At 40.2% G+C, this 13,392-nt stretch overlaps 1 pseudogene; it reads left to right on the top strand.

Moving 5' to 3' along the window:
- Positions 1 to 3,263: 3,263 nt before the first annotated feature.
- LOC136170677 (large ribosomal subunit protein uL18-like) lies at positions 3,264 to 4,397 on the top strand (annotated as a pseudogene).
- The last annotated feature ends 8,995 nt before the right edge of the window (positions 4,398 to 13,392 follow it).

The raw sequence follows: 13,392 nt of genomic DNA, 5'->3' as shown, positions 1-13,392 counted from the left end.
GAGGGAATCAGGAATTAAGCAATTAGACAATAGAGTTGGTTCCCTTGCTTTCACACACACACAAACGTGTATACAGTTAGCAAAAGGAAATGTGGCCAAGTGAGATACAAACCTGGGTAACATTCTACAGGGTAATAAAACCATAGTACCTTCTGGGTTAATTTCTCTAAAGGTTATAAAATCATAACACCTTATCAAATCCTTCAGGGTAACCTCTAACTTTCTAGGGCTATGGCACCATTTGCCCTTTTGTCGGTTGTGGGTGTGGGTCAAATATACCTTGAAAACAAAGCTACTAGCATCAGATGAGGGTAAACTGGGACTGCCTGGTTCCTCTCTCCCTCCCTACTGAAGAATCTCCCTCCAGGATTAACTTCGAAAGTTCTCAAAATGTGTCTTTGTAAGGGAGCCAGTATTTTCATGTACCACCATGGCTAGAATTGTGTATAAAATAGGAGTAAAGGCTCCAGGAGGCACACCTAAGGATTCATCCTGTGACTTTCAGTATTTGGAACATGTGAAATTGGTTTCGGCTGCTCAGAAACATCTATCCACCAGCTAGTTCCCCAGTGAGAGCTCTTTAGGCAAAATGATCATTCCCTTCTAGCTGCCTTCACAACCAAAGCTGCTGCTTTTAAACTCAAGAGTCATGTAAAATAGATAGCCAGTGGGAATTTGCCGTGTGACTCCAGGAAGCCAAACCCAGCTCGAGCTCTGTGACAACCTAGAGGGGTGGGATGGGGGCCCAAGAGGGAGGGGACATATGTATACCTATGGCTGATCCATGTTGATGTATGGCAGAAACCAAAACAATATTGTAATTATCCTTCAATTAAAAATAAATAAATTTTAAAAAGAAACGAGTCAAAGAACTGCTTGTAAAGTCAGGACCAAGTGAAATTATGGTGGCAGGGCTTTGTTCTTCCTTCTTACCTTTGTATCCTTAGTCCTAACATAGCAAACACTCAGTAAAATGAAGTAAACATATACAAGCTTAACTAGACGATAAACATTAATGCTTCTTGTCTGTAAACTTTACCTAATACTAAATGGAGTTTGTGAACTGCCTGTTCATGTTTCAGCATCTTTTCAGGAAGTAAGGCAATAAGGTATCCTGTTACCCTCACCTTCATGTCTTTGATTAGTGAAAATTTTCTATACGTTTCCTCATCTTCCTCCATTTGTGAGGCTGTCCTTTTCCTCCATTTGTGAGGCTGAGTCCTCTAAATTTTGTCTTCCACAAATGATTCAAAGAGATAGTAACCAAGTGTGTCCCCAGATTTGGCTCATTTGTGGTTCTTAAAGGACAACTTCTCTTTGAGAGTAATATTAATTTCTCAGCCATCAGAAGTGAACAGAACACTTTGTTGCTTTGTACTTACTGGGCATTAACTATGACTTACTTCACAGAGACAAGGAGAGAGGAAGTCATTTTCAAGACAGAAATATCATTATTGGTTAAGGCCCTACAGTATTCTCACAAAGTGTATAGAAATCATTCAAGTCCATTCTTTACCTGGTTATTTGTGATATAGTTTTAGGAAGAATCTTATTATAGCACAAAAGCATTTAACTATTTGAGGTGTGTTTGTGTGTGTATTTGTGCGTATTTGTGTATGTGTGTGGAAGAAGTAGGCACTTAAATGTTGATTCGATTGTCTGAGAAATAATCTAGATTTTAAGAGAGAGATTGGTCCCAAGTCACATGAACTCTGTGTTAAGGCACAACCAATCCATGGACAGGTGCTATGCTCCCTTCACCCTCTGGGCTGCCTCACATGGGAACTAAGAGGATGCCTGAGTCTATGAACTCAGAAGCAGCTGTATTTAATGCTTAGATCCAAGAATCTGACATTAGTCATGGCTCCAGTTCCCTGGGTGAGGCAAGATGCAATTTGTTCTGAAAGGGCAACTAAGGGAAGGAAGCTCAGTGGGGAATGAGCTGGAAAGAGGAAAACTCTTTAGAATCAAGTGGTACTTGGTTCTCATAGCCAAAGCGGAAAACCTCCTACAGTAAAAAAGAAAAGTGTGTTCCCTGCTTTAGAGAAAGCTCCAGGGGAGCCTAAGCCACAGTTCCAGTGTTCTCAGAGAACACTGACTCTCTGTCACCACCAAGGGAGAGGTTAGAATGAATATTTCACTTCATCCATTGTGGGAATCCAGTTCGAACTCAGAGGAATGGAGATTGTTTAAGACAGAATCTTTGATTTCTTGTTCCTGATTCATATCTTGTCCTCATTCTGTCTCTGAGTGATTTTCCTAAATCTTTGTGATTACCAACTCTCTTCCATTCTCTGGTCGTGTGTGAATAACTGTATGTAGAAGATTAGGACAAGTAAATAAGTTAGAATTAAGATACAAATATTTGTTTTGCAGCTTTCCCCCAAGCCACCTTCTGTGCATCTAGAAGGCTAAGTCTATGTGTTTTTCTAGGGCATAGCATGTTTTCTCTAGCAGAAATATGGTGAAGGGTCTCAGGGGTCAGTAAATCCCCAGCCTATAAGAAAAGTATGACATAGCAACTTAATACATGGGGAAATGAGTATGAACTCAAGACTTCAAAAACATATATATTTTCTGACACTGACTTCAGTGCCCCAGCAGCAGTAGCATTCACTCACCACTAATTCTCGTGTGTACTTATAATGCCAATATTTGGGTCTTTGATTTTCTCACCAAAAAGGAGCCTGGACTTCTTGGACTGTAGCATTTTCCAAGATTAGAAACAGGAAAAAAAATTGCAATGGGTCAGGAAATATCCTTCTATTGCCAGAAAACAAGAATTCTTTAAAAATACATTTGAGTTAGTGCTAAAAGGGCATAGGCACCGTATTAGAGGTGTTCTTGTTTGGTGGTTCAGACTGAACCACCTGGGTCAGATTCCTGGTTCGGGAAGATCCCCTGGAGAAGAGCATGGCAACCCACTTCAGTATTCTTGCCTAGAGAATTCCATGGACAGTGGAGACTGGTGGGCTGCAGTCCAGGGGGTCACAAAGAATCAAACATGATTGAGCAACTAGCACTTGTCAAAATTTTGAAAAACTCACAGTCAAATGATTATTTTTTAAGTTTCTAATGATAAAAAGATTAAAATGTAAGAAAAAAGAATGATACAAGACAAAAGAATGGTGAAGATGAATAGATCTGTCCAATTTTTACTTATTAATGATATTAAATAGTGAATAAAACAGTAGGTAGCGTTTCCTTTCCAGTTTCTATGTCTTTCTAAAGGATAATTTTTAAAAGCAACCATTCCAGAGCCGTGCTGGTTCTGCAGCTCTGTGGCAAGCCGCGGAGTCGGGGTTCTGTTCCGCAGGATGGGGTTTGTTAAAGTTGTCAAGAACAAGGCCTACTTCAAGAGATACCAAGTGAAATTCAGAAAAAGGCGAGAGGGCAAATACTGACTACTATGCTCGGAAACGATTGGTCATCTAAGATAAAAATAAGTACAACACACCTAAATACAGAATGATTGTTCATGTAACGAACAGAGATATCATTTGTCAGATTGCTTATGGCTGTATAGAAGGAGATATGATAGTTTGTGCAGCTTATGCTCGCGAACTCCCAAAATAATGGTGTGAAGGTTGGCCTGACAAATTATGCTGCAGCATATTGTACTGGCCTGCTGCTGGCCCGCAGGCTTCTTAATAGGTTTGGTATGGACAAAATTTATGAAGGCCAAGTCAAAGTGACTGGAGATGAATACAATGTGGAAAGTATTGATGGTCAACCTGGTGCCTTCACCTGTTACTTGGATGTAGGACTTGCCAGAACTACTACTGGGAATAAAGTTTTTGGGGCCCTAAAGGGAGCTGTCAATGGAGGCTTGTCTATCCCTCACAGTACCAAACGGTTCCCTGGTTATGATTCAGAAAGCAAAGAATTCAGTGCCGAGGTGCACCGAAAGCACATCATGGGGCAGAACATTGCAGATTACATGCGTTACCTGATTGAAGAAGATGAAGATGCTTATAAGAAACAGTTCTCTCAGTACATAAGGAACAATGTAACTCCAGACATGATGGAGGAGATGTATAAGAAAGCTCATGCTGCAATACGAGAGAATCCAGTGTACGAAAAGAAGCCTAAGAAAGAAGTTAACTATGATGCTTTGGATGTTGCCAACAAAACTGGGATCATCTAAACTGAGTCCAGCTGGCTAATTCCAAATATAAAAGTTTTCACTATGTAAAAAAAAAAAAAGGGAAGTTAAAAAGAAGAGGTGGAACCGTCCCAAAATGTCACTTGCCCAGAAGAAAGATCGGGTAGCTCAGAAGAAGGCAAGCTTCCTTAGAGCTCAGGAACAAGCTGCCGAGAGTTAAACCAAACCACAATTTTCTATCAAGATTTTTCAGATAAGACAATAATAAACTTATTGAACAAGCAAATAAATAAATAAATAAAAGCAGCCATTATTTCTATATGACATTCTTATGTAGATATAGAATCTATGTGACTCATTAATTAATGAGGGAAACAGCCCTGTGCTACCACTTGATCAAAGGAGAAACACATTCAGTAAGGAATGCCAAAGTAAATTTATAAATAAATGAAAATGGGTTTATTTACAGCAATAATAAATTGCATTCAACTGTTAATTTGCGTTTCTATGGAAAAAATCCTTTGTACTGAAATATTAGTTCACTACAACTTACATTGTCATAAAATGTTTCACTTTGCCAACAAAGATCTGACTAGTCAAAGCTGCAGTTTTTCTAGGAGTCATGTATGGATATGAGAGTTGGACCATAAAGAATTCTGAACACCAAAGAATTGATGCTTTTGAACTGTGGTGTTGGAGAAGACTCTTGAGAGTCCCTTGGACAGCAAAGAGATCCAACCAGTCCATCCTAAAGGAGATCAGTCCTGGGTGTTCATTGGAAGGACTGATGCTGAAGTTGAAGCTCCAATACTTTGGCCACCTGATGGGAAGAACTGACTCAGAAAAAGCCCTGATGCTGGGAAAGATTGAAGACAGGAAGAGAAGGGGACAACAGAAGATGAGATGGTTGGATGCCATCACTGACTCGATGGACATGAGTTTGAGCAAGCTCTGGGAGATACTACTGGTGTGAAGGACAGGGAAGCCTGGTGTGCTGCAGTCCATGGGGTCCCAAAGAGTCAGACTCAACCGAGCGACCGAACAACTGCAAAATGGTTTATTGTGGAGGAAAAATATGACTTTCTTCTACTTTTCTATGTTCTTTGCTGGGACCATTGTAACAAAAGACAGATTCATAAGAGAAAGCATACAAATTTGTTTAATATAAGTTCTATGGGACACTTCATTAGGAAATGAAGACCTGAAGTGGTTGTACTTGAGTGTTTTAAGGTTAGGTCTGATGAAGGGTAGAGAGTGGTGGAACAATGTGATAGGACAAAAAAGGATATGAGCCAAGTATAGAAAACTGTTCAGATTCCTCTCTTGGAGATAAGGATGTTCCTTTCCCGAAGTATTGAGAATGTACCACTCACACAAGGATTTATATTTTATTTTATTTTTTTTTAATTTATCTATTTATGGCCATGCTGGGTCTTTGTTGCTGCATGGACTTTCTCTAGCTGTGGAGAGCAGAGGCTACTCTCTAGTTGTGGTGTGTGGATTTCTCAGTGCTGTGGCTTCTCTAGTTGCAGAGACTAGGCTCTAGGGGATAAGGGCTTCAGTTGTTGTGGCATGTGGGCTCAGTAGTGATGGCTCCCAGACTCTAGAGCACAGGCTCGATAGTTGTGGCCCACATGGGGCTTAGTTGCTCTGTGGCACGTGGGATCTTCTCAGATGAGGGATCGAACCCAGGTCTCCTGCACTGGCAAGTGGATTCCTATCCACTGCACCACCAGAGAAGCCCTCACATGCTGCTGCTGCTAAGTCACTTCAGTCGTGTCTGACTCTGTGCGACCCCATAGATGGCAGCCCACCAGGCTCCCCCATCCCTGGGATTCTCCAGGCAAGAACACTGGAGTGGGTTGCCATTTCCTTCTCCAATGCATGAAAATGAAAAGTGAAAGTGGAGTCACTCAGTCGTGTCCAACTCTTAGCGACCCCATGGACAGCAGCCTACCAGGCTCCTCCATCCATGGGATTTTCCAGGCAAGAGTACTGGAGTGGGGAACCCTCACATGAGGGTCTTATAAACTGCTTCAGAGTAAGGCAAAGCCCGTCCTGCACATGCTGTCTCTCAGATTTCTTCAGCTTAATATATTCAATATGCCAAGGTGCCATATTTTGAGGTAGTATGTCCTGAACCCCATCAATGAATCAACAGAAAATTGTGCTAGACAGGACAGTTAACAACTTTTTTTTTTTCCAATTTCAAAGTCTTTCACAATTTTTCCTCACAGTCTGTTTATAAAGTATATGCTGCTGCTGCTGCTAAGTCACTTCAGTCGTGTCCGACTCTGTGCAACCCCATAGACAGCAGTCCACCAGGCTCCCCCGTCCTTGGGATTCTCCAGGCAAGAATACTGGAGTGGGTTGTCATTTCCTCCTCCAATGCATGAAAAGTGAAAAGTGAAAGTGAAGTCGCTCAGTCGTATCTGACTTGTAATGACCCCATGGACTGCAGCCTACCAGGCTCCTCGGTCCATGGGATTTTCCAGGCAAGAGTATTGGAGTGGGGTGCCATTGCCTTCTCCGTATAAAGTATATAAATGTCCTTATTTTTATGTATATATACAGGCAATAGTAGAGATAGATATTGTTACAAGAAACAGAAAAAATGATCAACACCACCAGCCACATGTAGTAATAGAATGAGGGTTTGATAGTTTTTCAGCACACCCATTAGTTGTGCAAGAAGATAATGTATTCCAAGAAAATAAAAGAGCCATTTATACCAAAGAGAACTGGCTACATAGACTCAACCCCTAACCACCCAGGAGATATATCTACATCTTTGCTATGCGAAGTGTGGTTCAAGGACCAGTAGCATTAGGATCACTTGGGAGCTTGCAAGAAATGTAGAATCTTTAAGAAAAGGAAAGAAAGAAAAAGAAATGTAGAATTTCAGGTCCTATAAACCTAAAGAATCAAAGTCTGTAGTTTAACATTGGAAAAGACCCTGATGCTGGGAGGGGTTGGGGGCAGGAGGAGAAGGGGACGACAGAGGATGAGATGGCTGGATGGCATCACCAATTCGATGGACATGAGTTTGAATAAACTCTGGGAGTTGGTGATGGACAGGTGATGGACATGGTGATGGACATGGTGATGGACATTGGTGATGGACAGGTGATGGACATGGACTACGATTCATGAAGTTGCAAAGAGTCAGACATGACTGAGCGACTGAACAGAACTGAACTGAATAGGTGATTTGCATGTACCTTAAAGTTTGCAAAACCCTGATCTACATATTCTGCTAGTTATAATGAGACACGTGAAATGGAAGCCTTCAATTAAACCTTCACGTTAAACTGTTAAGTCAGAGTGGTAAGATATTTGGTTCTATAGGGCCAGACACAGAAAATGTGAAAGAACGTAACATTTTGTAGAGAAAAACTATGTATAAAACATTAAAATCTATATAGAGACAATTAATTAAAAGTAAAAGTGAGTTTTGACTTTATATAATAGGTGTTTAATTTAGTAACCTGTGGTTTGGGGTAGAATCACTGGTTTGCGGTAGAACTGTATTATTGAATTCCAAATCCAATTGAGAAGCAACAATTTGCCTAACCAAACGCTTCAGTGCTAATAATCAGCATAATGTGTGTGTATGCTTTGCCCTCATTATAGGTTTTTAAAGCATTTATAAGAATCTGATATGTTAATTTGTGATTTTATATCATTATTTATTTACTTTTACTTTTTGGCCATGTGACCTGTGGGAGCTTAGTTACCTGACCAGGAATCAAACCCAGGTCCCCTGCATTGGAAGTGTGGTTTCTTAACCATTGGACCTCCAGTGAAGTCCCTAAGCCATTATTTAGACATTATAGTTTTAAATAAATTTGTAATCAATGCTTGAGTGAGAAGTTTTGACTTGTTAAATCTGATTTATTGGGAATTTGAATGTGTGAATATTTTGGATAATGTTTATTGCTTAGTATTTAAAGAAATGCTGATTGCTTAATGCATCAGTCAGGTTCCTGCTATAATACTGATGTATAAAATACAACTCCTGAATCTCTTATTTCATGTTCATGGCCTGTAGGTGGGGACTGGTGAATCTCCTTTGAACTCTGCATTAAGTATGTTCCATGTGTTTCTATTGTGGGATCAGTGAATACTCAAGGGTCTTTTCAAGTCAGATGACTGAAGTTCAAGAGAAGAGAGTAGAAATGGGTAATTATCTGGACTCAAAACTGACAGGCTCTCTTGTCTACCCACATTCCATTGTCAAAGCAAGTCACATGGCCAAGGCCAACATCAAAAAGGTAAGGAACGCTCTGCCTGCAGTGAACCATGGCAAAGGAGGGGAGGGAAGGAAGACTTGTGAGCAAGTAATGTAGTCTACCACTCTTATTACATCCATGAGATTAAAATATCGGCTATTAACCACAGTACAAATAGTAGTGACCATTCTTCATGTACTAAGTAGTAACAGTGCACATGTGCTCAGTTGTGTCTGAGTTGTTGCAACCCTGTGGACTGTAGCCCGCCAGGCTCCTCTGTCCATGGGATTCTCCAGGCAAGAATAACTGGAGTGAGTTGCCATTTCCTGCTCCAGGGGGTCATCCCAACCCAAGACTTGATTGAACTCAAGTCTTTTGCATCTCCTGCACTAGCAGGTGGATTTTTTACCACTAGTGCCACCTGGGAAGCCAATTTCATGTACTAAAATCTCTCATAAATAAAGATCTTTATTAATAACAAAGTCCTGAGGAATAAAGGACTATTTTTGTGGGGTTAAATGCAGTCTGATGTGTACTTATTATTTCATCTCAGTGTTTTGTAGCAGGATTGCAAGTTACTCACAATACAGAAATTTAGAAAAAATTTAACTTCTTTATTTTGTCTACAGCTGATCTGGTCTTGTGGCCTGGTAGGTGGTGAGAAAGAAAAAATGAAACAAGACTAACTTGATTGATCTGGTTTCATATTTCAACCAGTAATTTAACCACCTCCTTAGAAAATTTTTCGGTTCTCAGATTTTTCACATTTTCACTTCTCACTGCCCTTTTACCTGAAAATACATGGGGAAGATTACAGCTTATTGTATTCTTATGGTTTGGGGTAGGTGCCGGGGTCCAGCCCCAGGGGATCCAGGGGTACCCTCAGGATGAACGGCGATAGCGAGTGAGAGAGAGAGAGAGAGAGAGAAAGAAAGAGACCAGACCGGGATGTGCAGCAGAGTCTGGCAATGCTTTATATTTTACCATAGCTTTTATACCCTAAGTTAGTACATTTCTAAGGGGAGGTGAAAGATAAGCATACAAAGTTTAGTTTAATATTACGTCAGTCTTGTCCTTCACGAAACCAGGGTGTTTTCTGCATACTTCTTTGTTCATGAGAGTCTTCTTTCATAGTGGATCTTTGTACATTATCTTCTGGCCTTGGGGCCTATTAACATTTCATAACCTAGGTGAAGGCAAAACTGCTTTCCGTAGTCTATTCTTTATTGTTGTATTTTGCCTTGAGTTCAGCAGAAAAGAGAAAAGTTGCAGTCTCATGGTACAGCAGGTTGCAATATAGTAGAAATACAATCCTGTTAATGCAAATGTCAGCCTTTTTTGCAAAAGTTCTCAGCTATTTATCTAAAAAGTTTAGCACACACAGACTCCGTGGCTCTGATGAGGCAGCCTCTGTTTTAGCACTCTTGATTAAAATTAGCAATTATCTTATTGTTTCCACACTAGGGTTAAACTCTTATTTTTCTAAATCCTTAACTATATTAACAATAGTTTTTACTACACAACCTCAGCACATTAACAGCAATCAAACGTTGATCCAATAACCACTTTTTTTTTCATTTATTTTTATTAGTTGGAGGCTAATTACTTCACAACATTTCAGTGGGTTTTGTCATACATTGACATGAATCAGCCATGGAGTTACATGTTTCCCCATCTCAATCCCCCCTTCCACCTCCCTCTCCACCTGATTCCTCTGGGTCGTCCTAGTGCACCAGGCCCGAGCACTTGTCTCATGCATCCCACCTGGGCTGGTGATCTGTTTCACTATAGATAATATACATGCTGTTCTCTCGAAACATCCCACCCTCGCCTTCTCCCACAGAGTCCGAAGTCTGTTCTGTACATCTGTGTCTCTTTTTCTGTTTTGCATATAGGGTTATCGTTACCATCTTTCTAAATTCCATATATATGTGTTAGTATGCTGTAATGTTCTTTATCTTTCTGGCTTACTTCACTCTGTATAATGGGCTCCAGTTTCATCCATCTCATTAGAACTGATTCAAATGAATTCTTTTTAATGGCTGAGTAATATTCCATGGTGTATATGTACCACAGCTTCCTTATCCATTCGTCTGCTGATGGGCATCTAGGTTGCTTCCATGTCCTGGCTATTATAAACAGGGCTGCGATGTACACTGGGGTGCATGTGTCTCTTTCAGATCTGGTTTCCTCAGTGTGTATGCCCAGAAGTGGTATTGCTGGGTCATATGGTAGTTCTATTTCCAGTTTTTTAAGAAATCTCCACACTGTTTTCCATAGTGGCTGTACTAGTTTGCATTCCCACCAACAGTGTAAGAGGGTTCCCTTTTCTCCACAACCTCTCCAGCATTTATTGCTTGTAGACTTTTGGATAGCAGCCATCCTGACTGGCGTGTAATGGTACCTCATTGTGGTTTTGATTTGCATTTCTCTAATAATGAGTGATGTTGAGCATCTTTTCATGTGTTTGTTAGCCATCTGTATGTCTTCTTTGGAGAAATATCTGTTTAGTTCTTTGGCCCATTTTTTGATTGGGTCATTTATTTTTCTGGAATTGAGCTTCAGGAGTTGCTTGTATATTTTTGAGATTAATCCTTTATCTGTTTCTTCATTTGCTATTATTTCCTCCCAATCTGAGGGCTGTCTTTTCACCTTACTTATAGTTTCCTTTGTTGTGCAAAAGCTTTTAAGTTTCATTAGGTCCCATTTGTTTATTTTTGCTTTTATTTCCAATATTCTGGGAGGTGGGTCATAGAGGATCCTGCTGTGATTTCTGCCAGAGAGTGTTTTGCCTATGTTCTCCTCTAGGAGTTTTATAGTTACTGGTGTTACATTTAGATCTTTAATCCATTTTGAGTTTATTTTTGTGTATGGTGTTAGAAAGTGTTCGAGTTTCATTCTTTTACAAGTGGTTGACCAGTTTTCCCAGCACCACTTGTTAAAGAGGTTGTCTTTTTTCCATTGTATATCCTTGCCTCCTTTGTTGAAGATAAGGTGTCCATAGGTTCGTGGATTTATCTCTGGGCTTTCTATTCTGTTCCATTGATCTGTATTTCTGTCTTTGTGCCAGTACCATACTGTCTTGATGACTGTGGCTTTGTAGTAGAGGCTGAAGTCAGGCAGGTTGATTCCTCCAGTTCCATTCTTCTTTCTCAAGATTACTTTGGCTATTCGAGGTTTTTTGTATTTCCATACAAATTGTGAAATTATTTGTTCTAGTTCTGTGAAAAATACCGTTGTTAGCTTGATAGGAATTGCATTGAATCTATAGATTGCTTTGGGTAGAATAGCCATTTTGACAATATTGATTCTTCCAATCCATGAACACGGTATGTTTCTCCATCTGTTTGTGTCCTCTTTGATTTCTTTCATCAGTGTTTTATAGTTTTCTATGTATAGGTCTTTTGTTTCTTTAGTTAGATATACTCCTAAGTATTTTATTCTTTTTGTTGCAATGGTGAATGGTATCATTTCCTTAATTTCTCTTTCTGTTTTCTCATTGTTAGTGTATAGGAATTCAAGGGATTTCTGTGTGTTAATTTTATATCCTGCAATTTTACTATATTCATTGATTAGCTCTAGTAATTTTCTGGTAGAGTCTTTAGGGTTTTCCATGTAGAGGATCATGTCATCTGCAAACAGTGAGAGTTTCACTTCTTTTCCTATCTGGAGTCCTTTTACTTCTTTTTCTGCTCTGATTGCTGTGGCCAAAACTTCCAAAACTATGTTGAATAGTAGTGGTGAGAGTGGGCACCCTTTTCTTGTTCATGATTTCAGGGGAAAAGCTTTCAATTTTTCTCCATTGAGAGTAATGCTTGCTGTGGGTTTGTCATATATAGCTTTTATTATGTTGAGGTATGTTCCTTCTATTCCTGCTTTCTGGAGAGTTTAATCATAAATGAGTGTTGAATTTTGTTGAAGGCTTTCTCTGCATCTATTGAGATAATCATATGGTTTTTATCTTTCAATTTATTAATGTGGTGTATTACATTGATTGATTTGCAGATATTAAAGAATCCTTGCATTCCTGGGATAAAGCCCACTTGGTCATGGTGTATGATTTTTTCAATATGTTGTTGGATTCTGTTTGCTTGAATTTTGTTTAGGATTTTTGCATCTATGTTAATCAGTGATACTGGCCTGTAGTTTTCTTTTTTTGTGGCATCTTTGTCTGGTTTTGATCCAATAACCACTTTTAAAATAATATTTTTTTGTGTTCTCTAATAGGGTTTCCTCACCCCCTGAAGGGCTCTGTGCCTATCAGGGCCTTTTGTGATCAGGTTCTTTATGCTGTTTATGATTAAGGTGTTGTGAGCAGTCATGTGCATTGATACGCATCTGCCAAACAAGTCAGAGTGCCAGCAAAAGAGTTTTTACTTGAAACATTTCCTTCATTCCTGGCCCCTTCACAGGGAACCAGCGTCCAGGAGATTTATTAATAAGGGTTCTATGTTGGTCTTTATTTAGTGAAAGAGGAGCAGGAGAGCTCTTGGCAGGCAATGCAAAGATCCACAACAGGACGAACAAGGACAACAGCAAGAGGGAGAGGCTGCAGGGGTGGGTAGAGGCCAGGGTCAACCTGGAGGGTCCCTTGTAGCCTGAACAGCCTTGCGTTTCAGGTCTTCTCCTCATGACCTTGTCATGGGTGGGGTCTCCCATAATGGCTCCCAACAGGTAGGGAGAGAGGATCTGTATGGTCTTGTCCTGGTTCTTGATTGTGTATTGGTCAGTTCATCCAAGTTTTGTCTGTAGATTTCAGTGGCTCCTAAAGTGGTGTATTTTCCCCTGATTCTGTCAGGGCTTGGTCATCCTTCCTTATTTGCTTGGCCTTCCTTCAACTCTCTCTGGCTGCAGACCTTTTGGGTGTTTCCCCATCCAGCCCCTGGCCAGGCTGTCCATCCTGAAAGTACTGTGGGATCATCTATCCCATTGCCACAACAGGTCCCATGGCCAACTTCTGGCTCCCAACTCTGTGTTCATGTCATGGGTACCACAGCAGGTTTTGGAGTGCAAAATTAAATTATTTTTCTTTCTTTCTCCCAGGGAGGGACCTCA

The sequence above is a fragment of the Muntiacus reevesi genome, chromosome 6 (assembly GCF_963930625.1).
Source record: "Muntiacus reevesi chromosome 6, mMunRee1.1, whole genome shotgun sequence".
NCBI classification, from domain to species: Eukaryota; Metazoa; Chordata; class Mammalia; order Artiodactyla; family Cervidae; genus Muntiacus; species Muntiacus reevesi.
This window is presented reverse-complemented; position numbering and strand designations above follow the sequence as displayed.